The following is a 12393-nucleotide window of genomic DNA, read 5'->3' as shown; positions in this document are numbered from 1 at the left end:
GACGAGGCAAAGGGCCACTGAGCTGTTAACACTTAAGCTGTCTGTGGACAGCAGAACTAAAAGAGCACTGTGACATGCTGTCTGGAGCTTCAGGGGTCACCCAATCTGGCTGGCCAGTTTCAGCACTTGTGCCCTCCAGTTCCTACCTCGTTCGCTTGTGTGCTCCCTCCCATGAGGAGCTGAGAGCAGCCGGTTGAGTAAACGAGTCATCCCTGTCATTAGTCCCACAAAGGGATCAAAGAAATATCCTGCTTCATCAATATGATGCACCGAGAAGGACAAAATATCACTTCTGTGGTATTCCTGCCAAAAGTGCATAACCTCCATCTAACTATAACCACCCAATGGATTCACCTTGCCTGCTGCCTAGAGAGCTGATTTATCAAGACAGGGGAATTGCAACGGAGAAAGTAATTCACACAGAGCCAGCTGTGTGGGAGACTGGAGTTTCATTATTACTCAAATCAGTCTCCTGGAGCATTCAGGGATTGAAGTTTTTAAGGATAATTTGGTGGGCAGGGGTCAGTGAGTCAGGAGTGCTAATTGGTTGAGTCAGAGATGAAATCATAGGGAGTCAAAGCTGTCTTCTTGTGCTGAGTCAGTTCCTCAGTGGGGTAGATTAGATGAACCAGTTTATTGATCTGGGTGGTGCCAGCTGATCCATCAAGTACAGGGTCTGCAAAATATCTCAAGCACTGATCTTAGGTTTTACAATAGAGATGTCATCCCCATGAGCAATCTGGGGAGGGTCAGAATCTTGTAGCCTCCTGCTGCATGACTTGTAAACTGTAATTTCTAATCTTTTTGCTAATTTGCTAGTCCTACAAAGGCAGTCTAGTTCCCAGGCAGGGAAGGGGTTTGTTTTGGGAAAGGGCTGTTACGGGTCTTTGTTTCAAAGTTAAACTGTAAACTAAGTTCCTCCCAAAGTTAGTTAGGCCTATACTCAGGAATGAACAAAGACAGCCTGGGAATGAGAAGCAAGATGAAGTTGGTTAGGTCCGATCTCTTTCACTGTCTCAGTTATGATTTTGCAGTGGCAGTTTCATAATCATGAAAAAAAACATCAGAAATTTGTTGAGGTATGTACTTAATAGTATTGTACCAACATTAATCTCCTGGTGTTGATAATTGCGCTATGTTTGTGTAAGATGTTAACATTAGGGGAATGATACACAGAACTCTCTGTACATTTTTCCAACTTTTCTGTAAGTCTAAATAATTTCAAAATAAAGTTTCTTTTTCTTTTTACAGTCTTGATCTGTTGCCCAGGCTGGAGTGCCGTGGTGCAATCTTGGCTCACTACAACCTCCGCCTCCCGGGTTTGAGCGATTCTCCTGCCTCAGCCTCCAAAGTAGCTGGAACTACAGGCTCACGCCACCATGCCCAGCTAAGTTTTTGTATTTTTAGTAGAGATGGGATCTCACCATGTTAGCCAGGATGGTCTCGATCTCCTGATCTCATGATCTGCCTGCCTTGGCCTCCCAAAGTGCTGGGATTACAGGTGTGAGCCACCATGGCTGGCCGGAAGAGTTTCTTAAAAAGTGACTCAGTGACTGGGTATGGTGGCTCAGACCTGTAATCCTAGCACATTGGGAGGCTAAGTCAGGAGGATCGCTGGAGCTCAGGAGTTCGAGACCAGCCTGGACAACATAGTGAGACCGCGTCTATATATTTTTTTTAAGTGACTCAGCATTTTGTGAGGAGTAAAAGAGATGACACATAAATAAGGTACTTAGCACTGACACAGTAAATGCTCAAGAAGTTTGTTTTAAAGCCCCTCAACTGCTCATGTTTGAACCTCTATTATTTTTGTTATTTGATAAATACTAAGGGTGGCAGGTAAAGAAAAGGACAATCCCTTCAAGGCAGGAGGACTAGCAAGAGCGTACACCTAGAGGTAGAAAGATACCTGGTACGTTTGTGGGGGTGGGGGACATAAGCTGACGAGACAGGTGAAAGCGGAAGTCTTTAATTTTCAAAAAAATACGGAAGTAATGGGAAATGAGGCAGGAAAGGCCTCAAATGCCAAACTGGAGAGCCAGCTTTAGTTGGAGAAAGGCAGTAGGAAGTACCTCTGTTCAAAACGACAACAGAACTCAAGAAGTTCCTGCCTTTCAGAAAGGCCCAAATCAGGAGGAGCCCCGCTGCCCTGCAGAGCTCCCTTGTCATTCATAAAGGACAAAGGATCTGAGAAACAGGAAGCCTTCTGAGAAGTTTTCTAGGACTTTGGAATGTAAACTTATTCACCATGAGTGAAGGATAAACTCCAGCCAGTGGGATCCGATTCTGCAGGGTGGTAGTGGTGGGGGAGGGGGTCTGTGGCGGGTGCTCTGAGGTGAGAGGCAGTGAAAGCGGAACCTTCTTCCTAGGGCCCCTGGAAGCCGAGCATCCTGGGTGGAAATCCAGTGGAGTCTGCTTCCTGCCTGCTGGTCCCGACGCTGAAGTGCAAAAGGGAGAAAATGGATGTTGGGAAATAGTCCAGGAACATTCAGCATCGGCTGGGAAGTTAAACCAAATGCAATGTGAGTGTGACTTGCTGTGTTCAGAGAGGTGGGAGGCCTACTTGGCCACACGAGGAGACAGAAAATGGGGCTCAAGTTCAAGCTCACACATATGGGTGAGAGGGACTGGCCTGTCTGGAGCTTCCTGGAGGTGCAGACGCCACCCTCCCTGAGTTGGCACACTTGGCCCTGGAAGCCTTGGGAAGCAGCCTATTTGAGGATTTCACCTTTCGGGGCAGGATAGACCAACTTAAGGACCTGGGATTGTGGCCTGGCAGGGCTTTGTGCTGGCCCCGCCGGTCATCTCCCTTCTGAGAGGGGCTACAGCAGTAGAAAGTTAAAGCAAGTGGGACATGAATGTGACTTGCTATGTTTGGTGGAAGGTGTGGGTGGCTCAACTGCTCAGCTGCATGTGGAGCCTTGGAGAGTGTTTTGTCCAATATTCTCAATCCTGGCTGCATATTGGTGTCACCTGGGACTCCTTTTTTGAAACACCAATTCCACAGCCCTGAGCCCTTAGACATTCCATTTTAATAGGTTCCAGGTGAGACCCAGCCATAGCTAGTTTTAGGATATCAGTGGTTTGGTTTTTCTTTCTTTTTAACTTTTTATTCTGAAAAACAGAGGCAATGGAATGATCTTACCCTCCTACCCCACATTTACCTATTATCCCATTTAAACAATTTCAACACTTAGCCAGTCCTCTTGCAGCACTTCCCCCACCTGCTCTCCTGGCACCTGCCCCTGGTTTACTTTGAAGATGTCACAGACATCTCGTGCCCATGATTGCAGGATCCCCAGGTGGTTCTCTTGTGCAGACAGGATTGAGACCCACAGATCTAGTCCAATCCCTTTGTTATGTAGATAAGCAAACTGCAGCCCAGAAAGGAGAAAGGACTTGCAAAAGTCCCACAAAAAGTCCCTTCGTACTTTAACAATCTATGAACATGTGAACTTGGAAGAACTATAGACACTTCTGAAGTGTCTTTGTTGAAACACTTCTGGGAAGGTTCACCCAGAAGCCAAGGCCTCCCAGAGATAGATTGGGCTCTGCCTCAGGTGCCAACTGAATGCTTGTCTCTTCTGGTTCAGTCCTGCTTTGTTCTGCTTAGTCTCATTGTAAGAATGCTCAGTTATGAGCATTTTTGAATCCTCTCAAACTGGGGTCCCTTTGGTTGAAAGTCAGTGGCTCTGTTTTCTGGCTGCAGGGCTAAGTGGGGCTGTGATGACTCAGGGCTGGGAGAGCCAGGGTTTCTAGCCCAAGGAGCTCCTCTAAGCTCCAGAGACATGGAGGCCAAGTATTCTCAGAGGTTCACACACTCTGCAGAGGCCAGGTGGCAGGGCCTGGGGCTGAGGGTGAGCTTTCCCGCAGGATCCTGTGGGCATGCCATATCCCTCCTCTTTTTTTCTAATCAGAGAACAGATGCAAATTGTGAAACCAAGTGTTTGTTGACTCAGGACCTCTTTCAGAGGGAAGAAAATCCGTGGGGCACTCAGCTTGACCTCTACTAGGTCTAGTTTGGAAGGCTAGGGGTTGGGGAGTTGTTAGTGGTAACGGTAGCCCTAGAGTTTGGTGTGACTTTGGCAAATGTGCAGGGAGCTGGAGTGACTCCCTTTTCCTGGTGCTCTTTCACGTGACTCTGCAGAGGCAGCCAGCAGCCCTACTGGCTGGTTTTTAAAGAAGTGGTGGCTTGGCCCAGGGCTGTGTAGAGAGAGAAGGCTGTGTGTGCTCTAGCCTCAGCAGGACTAGGGGCAGGGTATGCCAGCACATCCCTGGATCAGCCTACACCCTGTCAGGGTGGAAAAGACTCTAAAATTTAGAAGATCAGGGACCTCACATCTTCATTTGACATTTAGCCTGAAGTCCAAGGGATAGTCATGTTTGGCCCCTTAAATCAGTGGCTTCCAGTGGAATTACAGCTGGGGCCCTGACTTGAGCTATTGCTGTTTTTGTCACATTAAACGTATTGCTACGTTTAACCTCTAGCTTGCTAGCTAGAATTGTGTGTATGTGGGGGCATGTGGGTGTTGGGAGAGAGGGTTGTCACAGTGGACTGAGTGTTCATCACAGAGAGAACCCGGAGACTTGGAGACACAGGGGATAACTGGAGAGTAAAGCCCCAGACTGCAAAACCCTTATGGTTCAGTTGATAAGCAGAGAGTCCCATATACATGGAAGAAACCAAGGATGCTTGCATTTCTGTGTTCCAGCAAGGCAGACTCAGGGGGCTGGTGTCCACCAAGTGTGGCTGTCTGGGGGATGGCTCAGGGTGGGAGGGGACTAGCTAGAGGCATGGTAGCTAGAGCTAGCAGAGTTCCACAGAGCTAAGTGTTGTCCTTGGAACAAGAACTGAAGGTTACCTAGGAGCCTCCATACCGTATTTCTGAATGCAGACCATGGGGTCAATTAGGGTCTATGTCATGTTAGGACCTGCCATGGCAGCCACCCACCTCTTTTACCCTCTGTCATTGCATCCCCAGATGGCCAAGCCAAACAATACCTTTATTTTTCCAGGAAATGTACAAATGCATTTTGATATTTAAGGCACACATTTAATTTTTAATTGGCATAAATGTGTATGCTATACAGGCAACAGTACAGAAGAAGGCACATACCTAAATTGGCTAGTGACATATTCCAACCTCAGATTCAGGCCCAGTAGAACTGGTTGGGCTTATGGAGATTGCTAACCTCTTCCCTCAAAGAGGACCCAGGATGGGATTGAAGCAGGGGCAGCCGCGAGAAACAGACCTCTCGGACACTGAACTTAGAAGGAAGAGGTTTTATTATGGCCTGAGAGTGAGGCAACAATTTGTCCAACCTCAAAGCTCCCCTAACAAAGAGAAGCTCTGCCTTTATACAGGCTTACACTCTAGATATTACACATGAAAGAATCTTACGTTCACAGCCTCAGCAATTACAAGTGAAAGGGTCTTGGATTTACAGTTTTAGAAATCATATGAAAGAGTCTTGGTCGATGGAGGAGTGGGGTAGGGTTTTGATCTCGTTTAAGTAAAAACAATGTCTTCCAGAGATTCCCCCACACCATGCCTGCTATTTACAGGAAGGTGATTTAGGAGGCTCCAGTCGGCCAGCCTTTTCTTCTATTGAAATGCAGTGTGCAAGTCAAGGGGGTGGTGATCCTAGATGCCTGGGTCTCCTTCCTCAGGATGACATGTTAGGCAAGGCTGGGAGGTCACCTGGCCCTGTCACATGTGTGATCTTGGGGAAGTACAAACTTTGTTGAGACATTTTACCTTCACTTTCAAACTGCATGGGCTCATTTAGCTTCTTGCCAAGATCCTTTTTAGCTAATTCTTTTCTTTTTTGTTTAATTAAAAATCCAGAGATTGAATTGCCCTAGAAAATGCAAACATTCAATGGTGTTACCAAATTAGAATTTCTGCTCCTCACTTTCAGAGCTCTTTCCAAGGAATTTTATTTAAAGACAACAAACATTTAAATTTAAGTTGTTGGTTCCTCAGTCTGCCTGTTGCCTGTTGCCAGGTGTTGGGAGGCAAACAGCAGTTTGGAGACTATCTGGCTGTTCTTCTGGGTGTAGTTGCTGAGGTCGGGAAGACAGAAGGACACAAGGTGGCACATTCTTGGCTCCTGAGCATAGAAAAGTGTGCAACGAGGTCCAGGTGGCTTTTCTATTGGCTGACGCTTTGTAGTCTTTGGGAAGAGGCAGCATCTGGTGCTCTAGAAACAGGCTGTCTCCTGGCCATCAGCTGCCCGGGTAGCCTGGGTCTTGCTGGCTGGCTGCAAGTTTGTCTCAGGTTGTCCAATCTCTCTCCTCCCCACTCTAGCCCCAGGGCCTCTGCCCTGAACATCCCCGTGTTCCCCTGGCCTTGAATCCACATGTTCAGCATGTCCTCTCATTTTCCTGGCCCCTGAAGCCAGCAAGCTGCTCCTTCCTTCAGGTCTTGGAGCTCTAGGAAGACACCCATTAGTTGGTTTGTTTCCCTTTGGCATAATTACATCTTGATTAGTCTGCTTCCCCCACTACACTGATTAATCCTTGGCTGGGGGCACCTCTTCTCTATTTTAAGCACTTCTCTCTCAATCTCTCCACCCCTAGAGTGCAATCCCAAGACCCTGAAGTTCTTCTTCCGGCTCACAGGATCCTGGGATTGGCTCTGGAGAGGGTTAAATGGGACATTTAACTCAAAGACAAATCTACTGTAAGGTTCTGATCTGAATCCCCAAATCTACATGTTCCCATGCAGAGCTTTCAATTTCTGCTTCCTCAGTTCCCCAGCCTGGTATGGCTGCTCTCAGAGGGATAAACACCAGCAGACTTGGGCTCATGCCCTGGCCTGTGGTATTTCCAGCGGAGCCCAGTGTCGATAGATGAACATTATCACAAACACAGCTGCCTTCAGCTGGATGACAACCAGGCCTCTCCTCCCTGGCCAGAGGCCCAGGCACACAGGGTCCTCAGTCACTCACTGTGGCTGGCCCACTACTGGGGTTGGGGTCCATCTTGGAACAGCCTGCACAATCCCAGCAGCTTCTCCTCGCCTTCTGCATTCTCCCAGCAAGACTACAGCCCCTCACAAAGAGCTGCCATAGGATGGTCCAGGGGAAAATTCAGCTGTCTTTATTATCTCCTGTTCTCCAAATGGCTTACGGGAAAGAGAAGAGGGCAACTTCATTTTCTCTGAGGAGGAAGACTGCAGCCAACACCCTTATTTAACTTACCCACTCCAGTCCTAAGGGCTGATCACTTGGATCTGTCTTGAGAACAGAGCCTTTGGAGCAAGCAAAGTGTGTTTGAAAACAGTGAGATGCAGATCCCCTCCTGGGGGCTACAGGCTGCTGATTCTCAAAAGGAGGCTACACCAAGGGAATGTGAGCAATGGAGAGGAAACTCAGCCTCTCCAGATGCGGGGTCTGGACTGCAGGTTCCGTAGTGCCCTTGGGCCCCGTGCGTGACCTGAGGAGCTGAGACACAGGCCCATGAGCAATTAGCAGGTCACTGTCTTATTAGGCACTTAATGTGTGTGGAGGGGTTGGCAGAAAGGCTACAGGTAGGGAAGCTAAAATGTCATGGCCCCTACTGCGAAGCTTAGAGACCAATTGGGGAAGAAAGACCAACACAGAGAACAGTGAGAGCACATAAGGGCCACTAGCTCACTCTGATTCTGGACAGTGCTCTTAACCTCTTAATGTTACTGGGGATAATATTAACAAGAGTCAAGGCTGGACCAATCAGATGAATTTTTTTGAGGTTCCTTCTGTTTCTAAGACTGATGACTCTGTGAGTCTATACTCTACTTCAAACTTCTTGTTCAAGGGAATTAAAAGAAGGGTAGTGCTTTTGGGCTAAAATGGCCAGAGACAGCCTCCTAGATTGGGAACTCCTTGCAGGTAGGATTGGTGAGTTTAATCTTTGTATCTCAATCGCTAGTCCACTCCTCGTATTCAGCAGGTGCTCAATAAATTCACCTATCCTGAAGGAGTGGCTGGGGAGGGGGAGGAGCTTGGTCTGAGTTTTGAAAGAGTAGAATTTGTTGGGTTCCTAGGAGAAGGGAAGGCCTTTTGGGGAGGGCAAGGCTGAGCCAGGAAGCCAGGGTCGGGACATGGCATGCACTGTGGCTGCAGGCTGGTGTGCCTTGCTGTTTGCTAACACCTTCTGCACAGCAAAGCATTTAATGTCTGAACTCTTCTCCAAGGGCTACTGACTATAGTCAGTCTATAGTGTCTCAGCCCATCTGGCAGAGGGACTCTTGGCCCCATTAATGTGACTTTATCTATATTGGAACAGAACAAGAACTCAAATGTGGAGTCAAGGACCCTGGCTGGAATGGGGAGCAGCCCAAAGCCCCAGGAGCAGTAGTGCTGAAGCCAAGCTTGGCGAGGTTTCAGACTTGGCAGCAGGTCGCTGAGAGTGTGGGTGGGAATTCAGATATTTTGTTCAGGGAAGTGGGAGGAATTTTGAGTTCTTCATGGAAAATAGGATAGGTTAGCTCATTTATTACTCATCCAGTCTTTTAAAGGATAATGCAGACAATGCTAATCTAAAAGCATTTTCCAACAAAAGCTGTGAAATGCCAGAGGGACACAAGAGATGTCACAAACAGCTCCCTTTCCAGCTAAAGAAGGGTGGCAGTGAAGAACCATAGCAGAGTCTCAGGGCTTTCCCTGGAGCCTGGAATGAGAGCCCCTTCATGGTCCATGTCTATTTGATTACTGCAGACTCTAGGCTCAGCATTATTTCCATGCACCACTGAGGAAGTAAAATCCAGGGAGAAAAGGATGTCTATTTATTGGCTCTTCAAGCAGAGCTGGCGTTTCTGCTGTCTGCCTCCCAGATGAAGCTATTTGGGCTCACTCCAAACCTTAGGGAGTGGACAGAGGCCGGTCTGCTGGGGATGGAAGCTTTTCTGGCTGTCATGCCACTCTCCCAACTTTCTAACATCCAAGGCAGGTGTATTTTCTAAGCTGCCTGATCCAGCCTCAGATGCTCAAGATCAAGGGGGTTTCCTCAGTATTATTTCTGGTCTCATGGACACTGGGCAATGGGTTGGTAAGTTGCTTTTGGGTTCTCCCAGGTTTTAATGTGTCACTTAACCAATGCCTAGAACTATGTTAGGCATAGTTGGGAGATAAAGAAAATGCATAAGACAGAATTGCTTGCCTCAAGAAGCACATGGAGGTTTAAGATATCAAGATTAACACATTCAAACCAATTAGAAGTAGACTGTGTCAAGGTGGCAATTAAAGACAACTTTCTTAGAGTTCAGCCATGGCTGGCCTGTTTTGGAGACACAGTACAACACAGAAAGAAACTCAGGAATGCCTGGGCTGAGAGATTCTTCAGGAGGCCAGAACTGCCTCTAGCAATAAGAACCAAACTCAGAGATGGGAAAACTTCAGGATGCAGGACTCATAAAAATCAGGTGGCCTCTCACCTAGAGATGAATTGCCATTTCCTCTCTCTCCTCCATTAAGAGAAAGTTAAATAATAGCTAACATTTATTATGGGTCAAGCACTGTTCTAATTGCTTTAGCAGAAGTAGATCAATTGATTCTCTGAATACCAGTGAAGTAGGTACTATTATTACCCCCATTTCTGGATAAGGAAACTAAGGTACTGGGAGGACCCAGCCACGCTGCCAGAACCCAGAATCCAGAGTAAGGTTCCTGATCCCAGGCTCAGCTGCTCCCTGTGGGCCAGGCTGAGGACCTGGCCAGGACTTAGGAGGTTAGAACATAGTAGAGACTGCAGCAGAGATGGCCCCTTGGAAGTTCTGGAGGGATGCAGAGATGTCCTTCCCTGGGAAGGCAGCCACATCAAAGAACTCCCACCCAAGGGCTCTTGGCTGCAAAACCAGCTCTACCTCTCCTCTTTGCACCATGCTTCAGCTTCTGGGAGTGAGGGAAGCAGCAGATTGCAGCTTCCTTAGGCTTCTTGCTGACTAAATATCTCATCTACATACTTTCTTTCCTCCTGTTTACACATCATGGTGAGCAGGTGGGCAGGCCATGCAGATTTTCAGACAGTCCCAGGAATACCAGGATTGGGGACGGTAGGCAGAGACTGTGTCAGCAAAGGAAATGTTGGTCGAACTAATGACCTGGCAACTTCCACGAGGGATCACAGAGGGATGCTGAACAATGTAGCAGAGAGTCTGCTTGCTTTGGTAGCTTTCAGAAGAGAGAAGGGGAAGTAGGTCTTCCTGGAGGATCCTGAGCTTGAGCTGATCACTGGAGAGGGTGGAAGTAAGAGGGGCTGGGTGGGAGCCTCCTGGACAGAGATGAGAAGGACTCTGCACACTCACAGGACCATCCATGCAGGGACCCAGGTAGGCCACACTGAGGATGGGGAAGGGCCAGAGTGGAGGGGTAGAGAGGCCTTCACTGTGAGCTCCAGGAGAGCCTGCTTGTTAGTCTTTGAGAGTCCTCAAAGAGCCTGAGAAGGGAGTTGCTGTGTTCTCCACAAATCCTTCTTTTACTTGTTTTGAATAAAACTGAAGCAAAAAAGGAGAGAATCCTGATTTTCCTTTTATAAGAGATGAAACTTCCAAAATAGTTCATTTTTGCAGTCCAGTTGCTTTGATAGGAAAATTGTGTGCATAGGGATATTTAAATGAGAGCTATATCTGTAGTGAGAATAGCTCCATTTCCCTGACATGTTTGCAGCCATAGCATTCCACGTCCACAGGCTTGCAAATCTCTCCCAAAGCTCAGCCCACAACCTGCTCTTCCACCCACACTGAAGCTGAGTCTCTCTTCAGAACAAATAATACTATGTCTTTCTCCAGGCCATGAAAGGATGGTAACATTCCTATAGAAAATAGCAGCAGCTAGGGACCTTTGTTGAATTAAAAGGGAGGCAGCAAATTCAGGAACTAGATAATGAACACCTACTGTATGGCAACTACTGGGGAATACAAGAATGAATAAGACCTTACCTTGCCTTGAAGAGGCTCAGAGGCCTAGGGAACCCATGGGAGACACAGCCCAGGGTGCCCTTGGGCTGGGTGACAGATTTTTCCAGTTTTAGCACTGAACGTTCCACATCTCAGGAAAACTGCCCTAAACCTACATCCCCAGTCCTAGTTAAACTGGGGCTATTGTTTACCTTCCTGGGGGGCTCTGACTGTTGGAATCTGTTTCCTCATCTCATTCCTTGCCTCTGTCCCAACCCTGTAAACAGGCTTTTGAAATTAGCTAGCATTTAACTTCAAATAATAATAATGATTGATAATGAAACTAACAACGGCAACAGCAATCTATCCTTTATGGTGGTTCTCCACCCTGGCTGCCTATTAGAATCCCTTGGGAAGCTTTTAAAAAAGATCAGCACCCAGGTCCCATCCTAGAAAAATTAAACCTGACATTCTCCAGGTGCTTTCCATGGGCAAGCAGCAGGAGAAACTGCCTAGGGTCTAGGATGCCACAGGAGAAGCAGCAGGAAGGGGGCTGCCCAACCCTGGTGTACTTCCTGGGTTGTTTTCAGCTTCTGAGCCATACCAGGGCCGCTCAGGGATGGCGGGGACATACCCAGCAGGTCCTAACACAGTTGCTAATTTGGGAAGCAGCTGCTGAGCCACACACCACAGGCACTCCACTGCACCAGTCCTATCTTGGGGCACGGTGGGAGATGCATGGCCATGCAGCTGGGCTCAGTGCCTCTTCGAGTAGGACTGCGAAGTGTGGCTGTCCTCTCCAGCGGGCCTGGGAACCTACAAGAGTCCCTGCCCACCCACTTCCAGGGCCCTGGCCTTGCTTCAACAAGTCACGCCTGGGCTGTTTTCTAGGCTGTTGCTCCCTGGCTGTTCTGGGTTTCCCATTTGTCACCTCCATGAGAGAAATTAACAGTTTTGCCAGACCCCATATAAACAGGAAGGCAAGCTGTTAACAAGAGCCTCCTGCCCTGCTGCCAAGCCCAGAGCTCACGTTTCCTTCCTCAGAGCCTGTCAATTGTAAAGGGGAGAATAGAAAAGAATGGGCTCTCTCTGGGCACTGTATGGGTTCTCTTGCGGCCACTTGAATGCCAGTGTTGGGCTCTCTGACAGCTGGGTCTGCAGCTGGCTGGTTTTGTCTGTTTTTTGAAGGATAGCCAGGGATAGCCACTGATTAAACCAGGAACAAAGCAAGACTACACTTGTGGCTGTGCACACCAATGCTGCTGAACGGCAGAGAACAATTAATTGCCATGTTGTGGAATGTGTGGATGGGGACAGAGAGGCAGTTGGCAAATGTAAGAATGTGCAGGAAAATGTCAAGCAAGTGCTTGTGTTCATTAGAAGCTGAGGGAGAGAGAGCCAGCTCTCCATGTGTTCCCAGGACCTACCACAGTGTCAGAGCCCTGGTCACTACCTGCGTGTCCAGCAAGCAGCCTTCCCCGCTGTGGGTGGTCAGCCCACTGATGTGCTGCAA

The 12393-nt window shown here is 48.1% G+C and overlaps 1 protein-coding gene and 1 long non-coding RNA gene across 2 annotated transcripts in view; one reads left to right on the top strand and one right to left on the bottom strand.

The window, feature by feature from the left end:
- LOC118147312 (uncharacterized) overlaps positions 1 to 12393 on the top strand; it is a 35753-nt gene that overhangs the window by 16190 nt on the left and 7170 nt on the right. The window contains exon 2 of the long non-coding RNA XR_008476370.2: positions 1252 to 2522. This is a non-coding gene — a long non-coding RNA (uncharacterized LOC118147312). The remainder of the gene's footprint in view (positions 1 to 1251; positions 2523 to 12393) is intronic.
- The window catches only part of TMEM17 (transmembrane protein 17), a 40249-nt gene continuing 33128 nt past the window's right edge, over positions 5273 to 12393 (bottom strand). Inside the window, exon 5 of the mRNA XM_078349238.1 lies at positions 5273 to 6436. The gene's annotated coding sequence lies outside the window, so the exon portion shown is untranslated. The remainder of the gene's footprint in view (positions 6437 to 12393) is intronic.

Source organism: Callithrix jacchus, chromosome 14 (assembly GCF_049354715.1).
Source record: "Callithrix jacchus isolate 240 chromosome 14, calJac240_pri, whole genome shotgun sequence".
In the NCBI taxonomy this organism is placed as follows: Eukaryota; Metazoa; Chordata; class Mammalia; order Primates; family Cebidae; genus Callithrix; species Callithrix jacchus.
The sequence above is the reverse complement of the archived record's forward strand: the minus strand, read 5'-3'. Positions and strand labels throughout refer to the sequence as shown.